The sequence below is a fragment of the Triticum aestivum genome, chromosome 3D (assembly GCF_018294505.1).
Source record: "Triticum aestivum cultivar Chinese Spring chromosome 3D, IWGSC CS RefSeq v2.1, whole genome shotgun sequence".
In the NCBI taxonomy this organism is placed as follows: domain Eukaryota; kingdom Viridiplantae; phylum Streptophyta; class Magnoliopsida; order Poales; family Poaceae; genus Triticum; species Triticum aestivum.
Window position 1 is genome coordinate 260662854 of NC_057802.1, and position 14237 is coordinate 260677090.

Below are 14237 nucleotides of genomic sequence, written 5' to 3' on the forward strand. Positions count from 1 at the left end.
TAGACGTTCAGCCACTTGCAGCAGAGCTTCCAGGCAAGCAAAACCCCCTTGATCATTCCTATATAGCCCACTCTTTCTCTCTCATGCTTGCATTAGATTTTGCTACTGTTGTTCGATAGCTCCTATTTTGATGCTTAGTCTGCTTTTCTAACCTGCTGTTGTTACTTTACCTGTTATCCTATATGCTTAGCATAGGTTGGTTAGTGATCCATCGGTGGCCCTGCACCCTTGTTCGTGTTGCCATGCTTTTCTTCTAGATGACTCGATCAGTGTGATCGAGGTGCAGAGACCGACACATCACCGGCACCCCTTTAGTCTTATGACTCTATAGAGTTACTATCGAGTGCCGAGGGTGATACCCCGAATCTCACTCTTGATGATACCTCTATAGTGTAGCTAATCAGTCGTGGATTACAAAGGGTGATTCCTCATTCACCACTCCCGATGATGACACTGTCGTGCAACACGTCAAATGTGAACCCTACGAGGGTGATGCCTCCAAGGTCACCTTCGTGGTTATATCGAGTAGGAATCTATTGAGGGTGATTCCTTTGGTTCCCGTTGATGTTATGGACACACGGATACCTTGACCTTCACCTCAGTCCTTTGTTGAAGTCAGGTCAACCAAAGGGGTACCCGCAAGAGTTATTGGAGTCGGGTTGACCATGAGGGTACCCGCGAGATAATGACGCGACACGGCCGAGCAGGCAGAGCCGCCCTAGAGAGGGATGGGCCTGGCCCTTGTCATAAGTCCGCGAGACGGGGCGACATGATTACTAATCATTTCTGCGAGCTCCCTATACGCTAACGGTTTTGGATATCTGACCTGAGTAGGCCTCTAGCCTTTTCACACTAACTACTACACGGGAATAAGTCTGGATACTCGGTGTCATACGATTCTCCCGAAAGCTTTGTCAGAGGTCCAGTTCAGCATTGAGGCATGTTCGGGCAAGCGGATCCTGGAAGAGTTCCGTTTGCTCCTGATCACCCTCGCAATGACCGGGAGTGCTTAGGGGTCAGCAGCCGAACAACCTCCTCGCGCATAGGATGTAGACCGACGGGGACCTCTCTACGGAGTCTAGGTAGGAATACGACATGTCGATCAGCCGTGACCGGGCATGACCCAAAAACGTGTGTTCGGCTAGAGTTAATCGAGCATGATGGGTAAGTTGGTGCACCCCTGTAGGGAAGTGATGGAAATATGCCCTAGAGGCAACAATAAAATGGTTATTATAATATTTCCTTAATCATGATAAAATTTTATTTTTCATGCTAGAATTGTATTGACCGGAAACTTAAATACATGTGTGGATCCAAAAAAATAGTGTGTCCCTAGTGAGCCTCTACTAGACTAGCTCATTGATCAAAGATGGTTAAGATTTCCTAACCATAGACATGAGTTGTCATTTGATAACGGGATCACATCATTAGGAGAATGATGTGATGGACAAGACCCATCCGTTAGCTTAGCATACGACCGTTCAGTTTATTGCTACTGCTTTCTTAATGTCAAATACACGTTCCTTCGACCATGAGATCATGCAACTCCCGGATACCGGAGGAATACCTTGTGTGCTATCAAACGTCACAACATAACTGGGTGATCATTAAGATGCTCTACAGGTACCTCCGAAGGTGTCTGTTGAGTTGGCGTGAATCGAGTTTGGGACCGTGTATCGAAGAGGTATCTCTGGGCCCTCTCGGTAATACATATCACAAGAAGCTTGCAAGCAAAGTGAATAAGGAGTTAGTTGCAAGATGATGTATTACGGAACAAGTAAAGAGACTTGCTGGTAACGAGATTGAACTAGGTATAGAGATACCGACGATCGAATCTCGGGCAAGTAACATACCGACAGACAAAGGGAATTACGTATGTTGTCATAAAGGTTCAACCGATAAAAGATCTTAGTGAAATATGTAGGAATCAATATGGGCATCCGAGTCCCGCTATTGGCTATTGACTAGAGAGGTGTCTCGGTCATGACTACATAATTCCTGAACCCGAAGGGTCGCCCGCTTAACGTTCGTTGACGCTAGAGTAGTATTGGGATATTTGATGAGTGGTAACCAAATGTTGTTTGGAGTCCCGGATGTGATCCCGGACGTCACGAGGAGTCTCAGAATGGTCGAGAGGTAAAGATTTATGTACGGGAAGTCGTATTTTGGGTTCCGAAGGTGAAGTTTTTTCGGTATTATACTGGGAAGCTTCCAGAGGATTCCGGAGGGGTCCGGAAGTCCACAAGTGGGTTCGCTACAACCCAAGGGCTAGCATGGGCTACGAGGAGGTGCACTGGACATATTGGGCTAGGCGCACCAAGTCCTCGAAAGCCCATGTGGCAAGGGAAGGCAAAAAAGGAAGGAGTCCTTGTAGGAATAGGATTGGACTTGGAGTCCAAGTCCTCTCCCTCTTAGCTGCGCCCTAGGGCTTGGAGGGGCTGTTTCCCACGCCCCTCCACTTATATATAGAGGGGAGGGGCGCCCCAAGAGGACACACCAAGCCCTTGGCGCCCCTCTCTCTCACGTTACTCCGTAGTTCCACCACTTCGTCCCGGTGACGCTTAGCGAAGCGCTGTCGGTGCTCCACCACCACCATCACCACCACGCCGTCGTGTTGGTTGTGAATCCATCCACTTATCATCTCCCGCTTGCTGAGTCAAGAAGGAGGAGACATCATCGAGCCGCACGTGTGCTAAACTCGGAGGTGTCGTCCGTTCGGCACTAGATCAGTTTGATCATGATCGGATCGCGAAGAGTACGACTACATCAACCGCGTGATAAACGCTTCTGCTTAGCGATCTACAAGGGTATGTAGATGCTCTCCCCCTCTCGTAGCTATGCATATCCATGGATAGATCTTGCGTGTGCGTAGAAATGTCTTGTTTTCTATGCAACGTTCCCGAAAAGTGGCATCATGAGCCAGGTCTATGCATAGATGATATGTAGGAGTAGAACACAAAGAGTTGTGGGTGGTGATAGTCATACTGCTTACCACCAACATCTTATTTTCATTCGGCGGTATTGTGGGATGAAGCGGCCCGGACCAACCTTACATGTCCACGCACATGAGACCGGTTCCACCGACTGACATGCAACTTGGTTTGCATAAAGGTGGCTAGCGGGTGTCTATTTGTCCTACTTTACTTGAATCAAATTTGACTACGGCCGGTCCTTGAAAAAGGTTAAAACAGCAAACTTGATAAATCACCGTTGTGGTTTTTGCATAGTTAAGAACTGTTCTTCCTAGAAGCCCGTAACAGCCACGTAAAACTTGCAACAACAAAGTAGAGGACGTCTAACTTATTTTTGCAGGGCATGTTGTGATGTGATATGGTCAAGACATGATGTGATATACGTTGTTGTATGAGATGATCATGTTTTGTAATATCGAGAACCAATAGGAGACTTAGCGCTGTCTCTTAATTATTGTATTAAATGCAAGCGCCATGTAATTGCTTTACTTTATCGCTATGCATTAGCAATAGTTGTAGAAGTAATAGTTGGCGAGACGACCTTGACGCAATGATGGAGATCAAGGTGTCGAGCTGGTGACGATGGAGATCATGATGATGCTTTGGAGATGGAGATGAAAAGCACAAGATGATGATGGCCATATCATGTCACATATTTTGATTGCATGTGATGTTTATCATTTATGCATCTTATTTTGCTTAGAACGGCGGTAGCATTATAAGATGATCCTTTCACTTACTTTCAATATAAAAGTGTTCTCCCCGAGTATGCACCGTTGCTCAATTAAAGTTCATCGTTTCCAAGCACCTCGTGATGATCGGGTGTGATAGACTCTACGTTCACATACAATGGGTTTAAGCCAGATTTACACACGCGGAATACTTGGGTTAAACTTGAGGAGCCTAGCATGTACAAACATGGTCTCGAAACACTAGAGACCGAAAGGTCGAACATGAGTCATATAGTAGATTTGATCAACTGAAGATGATCACCATTGATGACTACCCCATCTCACGTGATGATCGGACATGGGTTAGTTGATTTGGATCATGTATCACTTAGACAACTTGAGGGATGTTGATTTAAGTGGGAGTTCATTACTAATTTGATTAATTGAACTAAGATTTATCATGAAGATAGTCAAAATGTTGTTGCAAATTATGTTGTAGTTCAATAGATCGTGATGTAGCTGCCCCGTTTTTTGATACGTTCCTAGAGAAAACTAAGTTGAAATTTGATGGTAGCAATAATGCAGATTGGGTCCGTAATCTAAGGATTATCCTCATTGTTGCACAGAAGAATTATGTCCTTGATGCACCGCTACGTGACAGACCTGTTGCAAGAGCTAATGTAGACATTATGAACGTTTGGCAAAGCTCGATCTGATGACTACTTGATAGTTTAGTGTGCCATGCTTTACGACTTAGAATCGGGGCTCCAAAGATGTTTTGAACGCCATGGAACATATGAGATGTTCCAAGAGCTGAAATTGGTATTTCAGGCTCATGCCCGTGTTGAGAGGTATGAGACCTCTGGCAAGTACTTTGCCTACAAGATGGAGGAGAATAGCTCAGCCAGTGAGCATGTGCTCAGAATGTCTGGGTACTACAATCACTTGAATCAAGTGGGAGTTAATCTTCCAGATAAGATAATGATTGATAGAATTCTCAAGTCACTATCACCAAGCTACTAGAGCTTCGTGATGAACTATAATATGCAAGGGATGATGAAAACGATTCCCGAGCTCTTTGCGATGCTAAAACCAGCGGAGGTAGAAATCAAGAAGGAGCATCAAGTGTTGATGGTTAACAAGACCACTAGTTTCAAGAAAAGGGGCAAGGGAAAGAAAGGGAACTTCAAGAAGAATGGCAAGCGAGTTGCCGCTCCTGTGAAGAAGCCCAAAGCTGGACCCAATCCTGAAACTGAGTGATTCTACTACAAGGGAAATGATCACTTGAAGCAGAACTGCCCCAAATACTTGGTGGATAAGAAGGATGGCAAAGTAAACAAAGATATATTTGATATACATGTTATTGATGTGTACCTTACTGGTGCTCATAGTAGCCCCTGGGTATTTGATACCGGTTCAGTTGCTAAGATTAGTAACTCGAAACAAGAGTTGCAGAATAAATAGAGACTAGTCAAGGGCGAGGTGACGATGTGTGTTGGAAGTGTTTCCAAGATTGATATGATCACCATCGCACACTCCCTCTACCTTCGGGATTAGTGTTGAGCCTGACTAAATGTTATTTGGTGTTTGCGTTGAGAATGAACTAGATTAGATCATGTTTATTGCAATACAGTTATTCATTTAAGTCAGAGAATAATTGTTGCTCTATTTACATGAATAAAACCTTCTATGGGCATACACCCAATGTGAATGGTATAATGAATCTCGATCGTAGTGATACATATATACATAATATTGATGCCAAAAGATGCAAAGTTGATAATGATAGTGCAACATACTTGTGGCACTGCCGTTTAGGTCATATTTGTGTAAAGCGCATGAAGAAACTCCATGTGGATGGACTTTTGGAATCACTTGATTATGAATCATTTGATACTTCCAAACCATGCCTCATTGGCAAGATGACTAAAAATCCGTAATGGAGCGAGCTAATGACTTATTGGAAATAATATATACCGATGTATGCGGTCCGACGAGTGTTGAGGCACACGGCAGGTATCGTTATTTTCTAACCTTTATAGATGATTGGAGTAGATATGATTATATCTACTTAATGAAACACAAATCTGAAACATTTGAAAAGTTCAAAGAATTTCAGAGTGAAGTAGAGAATCATCATAACAAAAAAATAAAGTTTCTATGATCTGATTGTGGAGGTGAATATTTGAGTTACGAGTTTGGCCTTCATTTAAAAGAATGTGGAATTGTTTCACAACTCACGCCACCTGGAACACCACAACGTAATGGTGTGTCCGAATGTCGTAACCGTCTTTATTAGATATGGTGCGTTCTATGATGTCTCTTACCGATTTGCCTTTATCGTTTTGGGTTTATGCATTAGAGACAACCGGATTCACGTTAAATAGGGCACCATCTAAATCCATTGAGATGACACCATATGAACTACGGTTTGGCAAGAAACATAAAGCTGTCGTTTCTTAAAGTTTGGCGATGCGACACGTATGTCAAAAGGCTTCAGCCTGATAAGCTCGAACCCAAATCGGAGAAGTGCGTCTTCATAGGATACCCTAAGGAAACTATTGGGTACACCTTCTACCACAGATCCAACGGCAAGATCTTTGTTGCCGAGAATGGGTCCCTTATAGAGAAGGAGTTTCCCTTGAAAGAAGTGAGTGGGAGGAAAGTAGAACTTGATGAGGTAGTTGTACCTTCTCTCGAATTGGAAAGTAGTTCACCAGAGAAAAATGTTTCCGTGATGCCTACACCAACTAGAGAGGAAGCTAATGATGGTGATCATGAAACTTTAGATCAAGTTACTACTAAACTTCGTAGATCAACCAGAACATGGTCCACACCAGAGTGGTAATCCTATCCTAGAAGTCATGTTGTTAGACAACGGCGAACCTACGAACTATGAAGAAGCTATGATGAGCCCAGATTCCGACAAATGGCTTGAGGCCATGAAATCTGAGATAGGATCCATATATGAGAACAAAGTGTGCACTTTGGTGGACTTGCTCATTGATCGGCAGGCCATTGAAAATAAATGGATCTTCAAGAGGAAGACAGACGCTTATGGTAATATCACTGTCTACAAAGCTCAACTTTTCACGAAAGGTTTTCGACAAAGGGTTGACTATGATGAAAATTTCTCACCCATAGAGATGCTTAAGTCTGTCCGAATCATGTTAGCAATTGCCGCATTTTATGAAATCTGGCAAATGAACGCCAAAACTGCATTCCTTAACGGATTTCGTAAAGAAGAGTAGTATATGATGCAACCAGAAGGTTTTGTCGATCCTAAAGGTGCTAACAAAGTGTGCAAGCTCCAGCAATCCACTACTAGGGAAAACCCTAGCAGTAGCGCTTGAAATATGCATAGGAGTAGCACTGGGTCCAGCGTTACTGCTACCGCGCTACAGCTAAGTTGTAGCTGTAGCGCTGTTATGGGCAGCGCTATTGGTAAGTATTATTAGCTGTAGCGCTTCCAGGACCAGCGCTACTGGTAACTATCTGTAGCGCTTGTTCAGATGAAGCGCTGCTGCTAAGCCACCGCTACTGCTACGTGCTTTCCAGCGCTACTGCTAATGTTCGTGCTTTCATAGATTTGCACCCCTCTATGTATTTGTGATGTATTTATACAGGCTCTATACAATAGTTTCATCAGATCATACTAAACATAAACTATTCTCATCATATCATAGACATACAGTAGTCTCGTCATACCATCATCATCATCATCATTCAACACAAATATGATCACATCTTGAAAATAGCGATACACAAGTGCGATCATGTCATGTCTTGAATAAGTGCAACTGCATGGTCATGGCACACACACAAGTTTCATCATCTCTATCTAAACCATGATGTAGATGAGAAGAGCGATCAGCATAAGCAAGAGCGCGACTATGTAGTACCGGCGGTCCCGCCGCTGCTCATGCTGGAGTGTCCAAATCAAGTAACTACTTTCCGCTTCGGCTCTGCTGTCGAACCCTCTGTGGCTAGCACCCGGGTACCTGTGCACCTGGCCTGAGCGGCTGGCCAGTGGTCGTAGACTCCTGGAACCCTCCCGACGTACACGGCGTAGTAGTCCTTCACCATCTCTGATCTATGTACCTGCATCGTGAGTTGATGAATTGAACGATAATATGCAAGATAATGTACTTAAGAAAACAAAGAGGCATAATTAGCAAAATACAAGCAACCAATAGTAAACATAAATGACGAAGTTCCTCATACCCAAACTAATTAACTAGAGCGATCTACGCTAGTTCAGGACCACGGTTTAGTTACACCGCATAGTTTCGCCATGCATAAATTCAAAGTTTTTCCATAGAAAGACAGTAGTGACACATTGTCATCAACAATCAGTCCTCCATGTCGGCGGTCCAATCTTCATAGTCAGGGAGGAAGCACCCAAGCTTCTTGAAAGGCTTCAGGTCCAGACGCTGAGCGATTAGCAGTGCTTGGACATCTTCCCGCGTGATTGGCCCATGGTAGAACATCCATGTTGGTTCGAGGACCTACTTCATGATCACTTGGGCAAGTTCACACTGTACGTGATAAAACTCAGCTCTGATTCGATGATCCGGTGTCTTTCCTATGCTTTTGGCCCAGCTGACAATCTCGGCATCGTTGGTAGTAGCTGACATGCGAAGGTGTTGATTATCCCTTCTATACTCGAGCAGGTGATGCATGAGGTAGAATCCATCAGCCATACTAGTGTGCTGTTGCTGGATGCAGCAGAAGTCGGTCTTATGACCAAAAGCCAGCCCGCGACCCCTGTACTTTCTCACCTTGATATATCCACCAGACAGGCTGAAGGTTAACAGGGCACTATCGAGAACACTCTTTATGTGCTTGTAATCCTTTTTCCTGAGGTTCTTCGATGAGTCCAAGTACATAGCATGGGAGTATTCCGGGTACAGAACGATGAGGACGGTGCCCCCCCCCCCGCTGCGCAAATTAAGTACACCTCAAATTAGCCTCCATGCTTGCAAAGGAATGATTAACACTTACGAAAGGATATGTGCGGATGACTTACGTGGGATGATAAGGCATGAGAATCGCTTCCTTGTCCTTATTAGCGATCATGAAGTCGCCGAGGTACTTGTTCGCATAGTCACGGTGCTCTTTGCAAACTACCAAGATGCTCCAGATGCCGCCTGTACCTTATTAGTGAGACATGTCTGCGACGTCAAACATCCGAAATGCAACTGAAACGGAAGACTATAGACATGCTGGTGAAAAGGGTATGACGCGTAATTACTGTGAGGGCGTCGAGCTCAGCCAGCGATGAAGGCCCACCGAGCATGCAAGAGATGGAGGTCGGGCTGCTATGAACAGGAGCGGCATCTTTTGCGGTTGCTTTAGTAGGTGCTGGTGCAGTGGTGTTCGCCGAATTGCTCCCGACAAAGCTGTGAAGGGGAAAGTCCTCCGGCCGTGCATTTGGATTGTTTTTCGTGAAATTGAGAAGTGCTGGAATCAAGCTGACCACTGCGTTAGTGACCGCTGCATTGACGGCCCCGAGCAACTCTTCTTTGGTCTCAGCTTTGGTCTTATTGACCGGAATCGCGACCTTATCGTTGATGCTCTGCTGAGTGACGATCGACCATCTCTTCCTTCTTTCCTCTGGCTCCTCGTGGTAGCACGTCTTCCACGAGGCGCCATCTCCGACGCCGTGCACACGTACGTAGGACGATGGCTTGTCCACCGGGACTTTTTTCAGTATGTTCAGGGCCCGGTTGAATGGGGTGTCCCACTTGGGCCTCGCCGACGACTGTGACGACTCGTCGCTTTTGGCTGCCTTTTGGTGCTGCCCTTTCTGCAAAAGGGACGTGGATGGTTTACTAATGTGACAAAACTTACAGTCGAATTGATTGGAAGCTAATATGATAATGTGGTAATATAACAATTACTGGAAGTGTCATGAACTCCCTCATGTTCGGGTCTGTGTAAAAGATCTTTTTGACTTTGTCCCACTTGTACCGGGCCCTGATCCAGTCATGCTCCTGCGGGTCGGTGAACTCCGCCATGGGGTTTGGGATTTCGTGACTTTCACGTTCGGCGTCCACCTTGGCCCATACGTGCCTCTTCCCCTCGTAACCACGGTTTCTGAGAAGGTGGGGTGGCCTGTTCCTGGCCTGGAGCGCCTTCATTTTCTCTGACCTTGCCTCGACTTCTTCTTTACCGCAATTCTCCTTGAATTTTGCAAAATCCTCTTCCGTTAGTGTCGGATTATCAGCATGAATCTTGGACCATCGTTTATTCTTTGCAATCGCTTTTTTCACCCGAACTTTCCAGGAGGACAAGTCGTTGGTGAACGTCACCATCGCCTTATTGTTTATCTTTGTCATGGCGACGTTGTCCCATGGCTCTTTATATTTGCCTTCATTCCGGCAGGGGAACAGGAACCTATTGTGCAACTTCTTTAGGAGCATGTGCTCCATATGTGGTATCTGCTTCAACCTCTCGTCGTTGATGTTGGCAGTTTCCCTGACAATGCATCCAAGTTGATTGCCCCAGCACGAGCGCGCATCCTCCGGCGCCGTTGGCTCTAACTTCTTGGGGTGCATCTCCGTGACCACAATTTGTCCGATGCCAAGCTCGTTTGGTCTTCGTGTCCTCTTCTTCTTCATTGCTTGACCGGCTACGACAGCATCGTTGCCGGTCTTGGGGGTGGTGTCGGTGCCGGTGCCAGTGTCGGCGTCGGTGTCGGGGTTGGTTCCACTGCCGCCACCATGCAACCCCATCTGGTGTTCGTCCAGGTAATCGAAATAGTGATTTGCTGCCTCGATGGGGTCTGCGAGGCGAGCAGAACCACCCACGACTTCGGCGTCGGTAGACATGTTTCCTATTCAACAATTGTAAATAAAAGATATAATGAAGAGAAAAAAGGGGCCTATATTTGGTCGGAATGTTGGTTCATTCCCCTTCCGGCAAATCCCGGGTACTCCATATGTCCTAGTTTCTAGCACAAGTCATGCCGAAAATCACAGAAATTTTCAGCATGACCTTTGCTAAAAAGTGGACATATGGAGCGCCTGAAATTTGCCGGAAAGGAAATGAATCAACATTCCGGAAAAACATAGGCCACTCGGATATTTTTCGACATTCAACCAACATTGCAAAACCAACATATAACATCAATGACATATATCATTCAAGCAAAAGCATGCTTGTACTTAAATACAAAAAAATGACAAAAATAGCTACAAACTTGCTCCTAGGGTTCATACATAGCTAACTCCTAGAACAAACTTGCTCTCTCTCTCTACTGTTTTTGCTAAATTTGCTACTATTTTTTTATTTGCTACTGTTTTTATACCTAATTTTTTTGCTACTGTTTTATTTTAAATTGCTACTGTTTTTTAAACTTTGCTACTGTTCTTAAAAAAATTTGCTACTGTTTTTTATACCTAATTTTTTGCTAACTTGCTACAAAAATTTGCTAACTTGCTAAAAAAACAAAAAATAAAATTTGCTAATCAGCTACTGCCCTAATTTGCTAAAAAACTTGATAACTTTGCTAAATTTGCTAACTTTGCTAATTTTTTTGCTAAATTTGCTAACTTGCCCTAAAATTTGCTAAATTTGCCCTAAACAGAGAGAGAGAGAGAGGAGGGGAGGGGAGAGGAGAGGGAGAGGAGGGCAGGCCAGAGGAGAGGCTTACGGCGAGGGAGCTCGGGCTCAGGAGGCGGCGGCGAGTTCGAGGGTGCGTGGGCAGGGGAGAGACGGGAGCGGTGTTGTGGTCGAGGGCGGGCAGGGGAGACACCGGTGAGGTCGAGGGCGGGCTCGAGAGACAGCCGCCGACGAGGTGGACGGCGGCCAGGGGTGACGGCTGGCGGTCGAGGGCGACGGACGACGCGAGGGCGGGTAGGGCGATGGCGGCGGCGACAGAGTGGGGGAAGAGGGTGGGGAGAGTGGGGAAGAGGGTTGGTACTTGGCAAAATTTGAGCCCGCGCGGTGGTTAACTGAAAGTAGTAGTAGCGCTGGGTCAGGATCCAGTGCTATAGCTAACTTAGCTATAGCGCTGGGTGGTAAAGCAGCGCTACTGCTAATGGCACATAGTTGTAGCGCTTGTTTAGGATCCAGCCCTACTGCTAACTATTCCAATTTTTATTCTTTTTTATTATTTTCCTTTTCTAGTTTTTAGTTTTCTTTTATTATTTTCCTTTTCTTTTCTGTTTTCTTTTCTTTTTCTTTTGTACTGCTTTCTCCCTTTTGTTTTTGTTCTTTTGTTTTTCTCCCGACGACGGCGTCTCCCTCTCCCACAACTGCGCGAATATCACCGGAACCATGCATGTGGTGGTAACATATCAGTTGAATGATAACGGTTACTTAAGTGCGTACACAAAATAGATACATATATATAAATGTAGGTTTCTGATCAGCAACGTCGATGACGTTTCACATTGAGCTTCTTCCCTTTCTTGTTCGTTGCCGAGTAATTGAGCCCCTCCTTGTGACTTTTCCGGAGACATGGATTACGATCTTTCTTAGGTAATATTGTATTGATTCTTCTTTTCACGTATGCTTCATGGTCATTGTCATCTTCCCTCATCGGGTTGCCGTATTGGTCGTAGTCTTCCTCGTTGGCGACTCCATCCATTCCGGCGATGCTCCTTTTGGATCTCCTCATGACAACACGGCTGGGATTGGCCGGGTCGGTTATTGATCAAGACTATCTATGAACAATATTTGATTCTTCTCTGAATTCTTATATGCATGATTTAATATCTTTGCAAGCCTCTTCGAAATATCAGTTTGGTTTGGCCTACTAGATTGATCTTTTTTGCAATGGGAGAAGTGCTTAGCTTTGGGTTCAATCTTGCGGTGTCCTTTCCCAGTGACTGCAGGGGCAGCAAGGCACGTATTGTATTGTTGCCATCGAGAATAAAAAGATGGGGTTTATATCATATTGCTTGAGTTTATCCCTGTACATCATGTCATCTTGCCTAATGCGTTACTCTGTTCTTATCAACTTAATACTCTAGATGCATGCTGGATAGCGGTCGATGTGTGGAGTAATAGTAGTAGATGCAGAATCGTTTCGGTCTACTTGTCACGAACGTGATGCCTATATACATGATCATGCATAGATATTCTCATAACTATGCGCTTTTCTATCAATTGCTCGACAGTAATTTGTTCACCCACTGTAGAATTTGCTATCTTGAGAGAAGCCACTAGTGAAACCTATGGCCCCGGGGTCTATTTTCCATCATATTAATATCCCGTCAACTAGCTATTTATGTCGCCGTTTATTTTGCAATCTTTACTTTTCAATCTTTACAACAAAAATACCAAAAATATTTATCTTATTATCTCTACCAGATCTCATGTTTGTAAGTGGCCGTGAAGGGATTGACAACCCATTTATCGTGTTGGTTGCAAGGTTCTTGATTGGTTGTGCAGGTACTAGGGACTTGCATGTACTCTCCCACTGGATTGATACCTTGGTTCTCAAAAACTGAGGGAAATACTTAGGCTACTTTGCTGCGTCACCCTTTCTTCTTCAAGGGAAAACCAACGCATGCTCGAGAGGTAGCAGTTATGAAGAAGCATTGTGTCACGTGCTTAGCATGTACCCATGGCTCATTTTTGGCAATGACGTTAACGTTCACGGGAGTGCTCTTCACGTCGGGTATAGACATGGCGGTGAAATACTTGTTTTCTCTTATGACATTCTTGGCCCATATGACACGGAACATCGTCGCATCATGCATTCCAGCATAGTCAAGCTCCCAGATCTCTTCGACCCTTCCGTAGAATCTTTCAGTTGTGCCGTTGGCGTCAATCATGCGTTGAATTGTCACCCCGGAGTTCTGGTAATCACTGTCCATGTCTTTGGCCTCCGTGTAGAACGTGTACCCATTGATATCGTAGGACTGATAGGTCGCGAGCTTGGGCGCGGGGCCATGTGCTAAGACGTGTATGAGTAATCCGTCCGAATTGCCCTTTTCCGGGGGATTTTCAAAAACTTGCTCTCTGAACCAACACAAGAAAGTGGCGTTGTGCTCTACAGTAACTTCATCGTCCGTCGTGAGCATCCCCTTATCAAGGTACTTCTTTGCGATGCTTTCTTTGTGCTGTGCCACATAATCATCTACCACATCTAGGTGTTGTAGCACTACTAAGTTAGCCCTGTCCAAGTCGTTCCGTCGATCCAAGTAGTCCACGTGCAATTCCTGCCGGGTGTTGTTGTGACCATCTCCTTTGAGCTTCCCGTCGTGCTTCTTGATGGGAAAACCAACAACGGGGTCTCCGACTCTTATATAATTCTCGCAAAAGGAGACACACTCATGCGTCAAATACCGCTGGACGATGCTCCCTTCGGGACGGGACATGTTACGAACGAAACCTTTGATGACCCCATTCATCCTCTCGAACGGCATCATGCTGTGAAGGAATGTCGGCCCGAGGTCGATGACGTCGTCCACGATGTGGACACACAGATGCACCATGACGTCAAAGAACGTGGGCGGGAAGTACATCTCAAGCTCACATAGTATGACAACGATCTCTTCCTGTAGCCTCCGGAGCTGCTTCACACTTATGGACTTTTGAGATATAACGTCGAAGAAGTTGCAGAGACCAGTAAGCATGT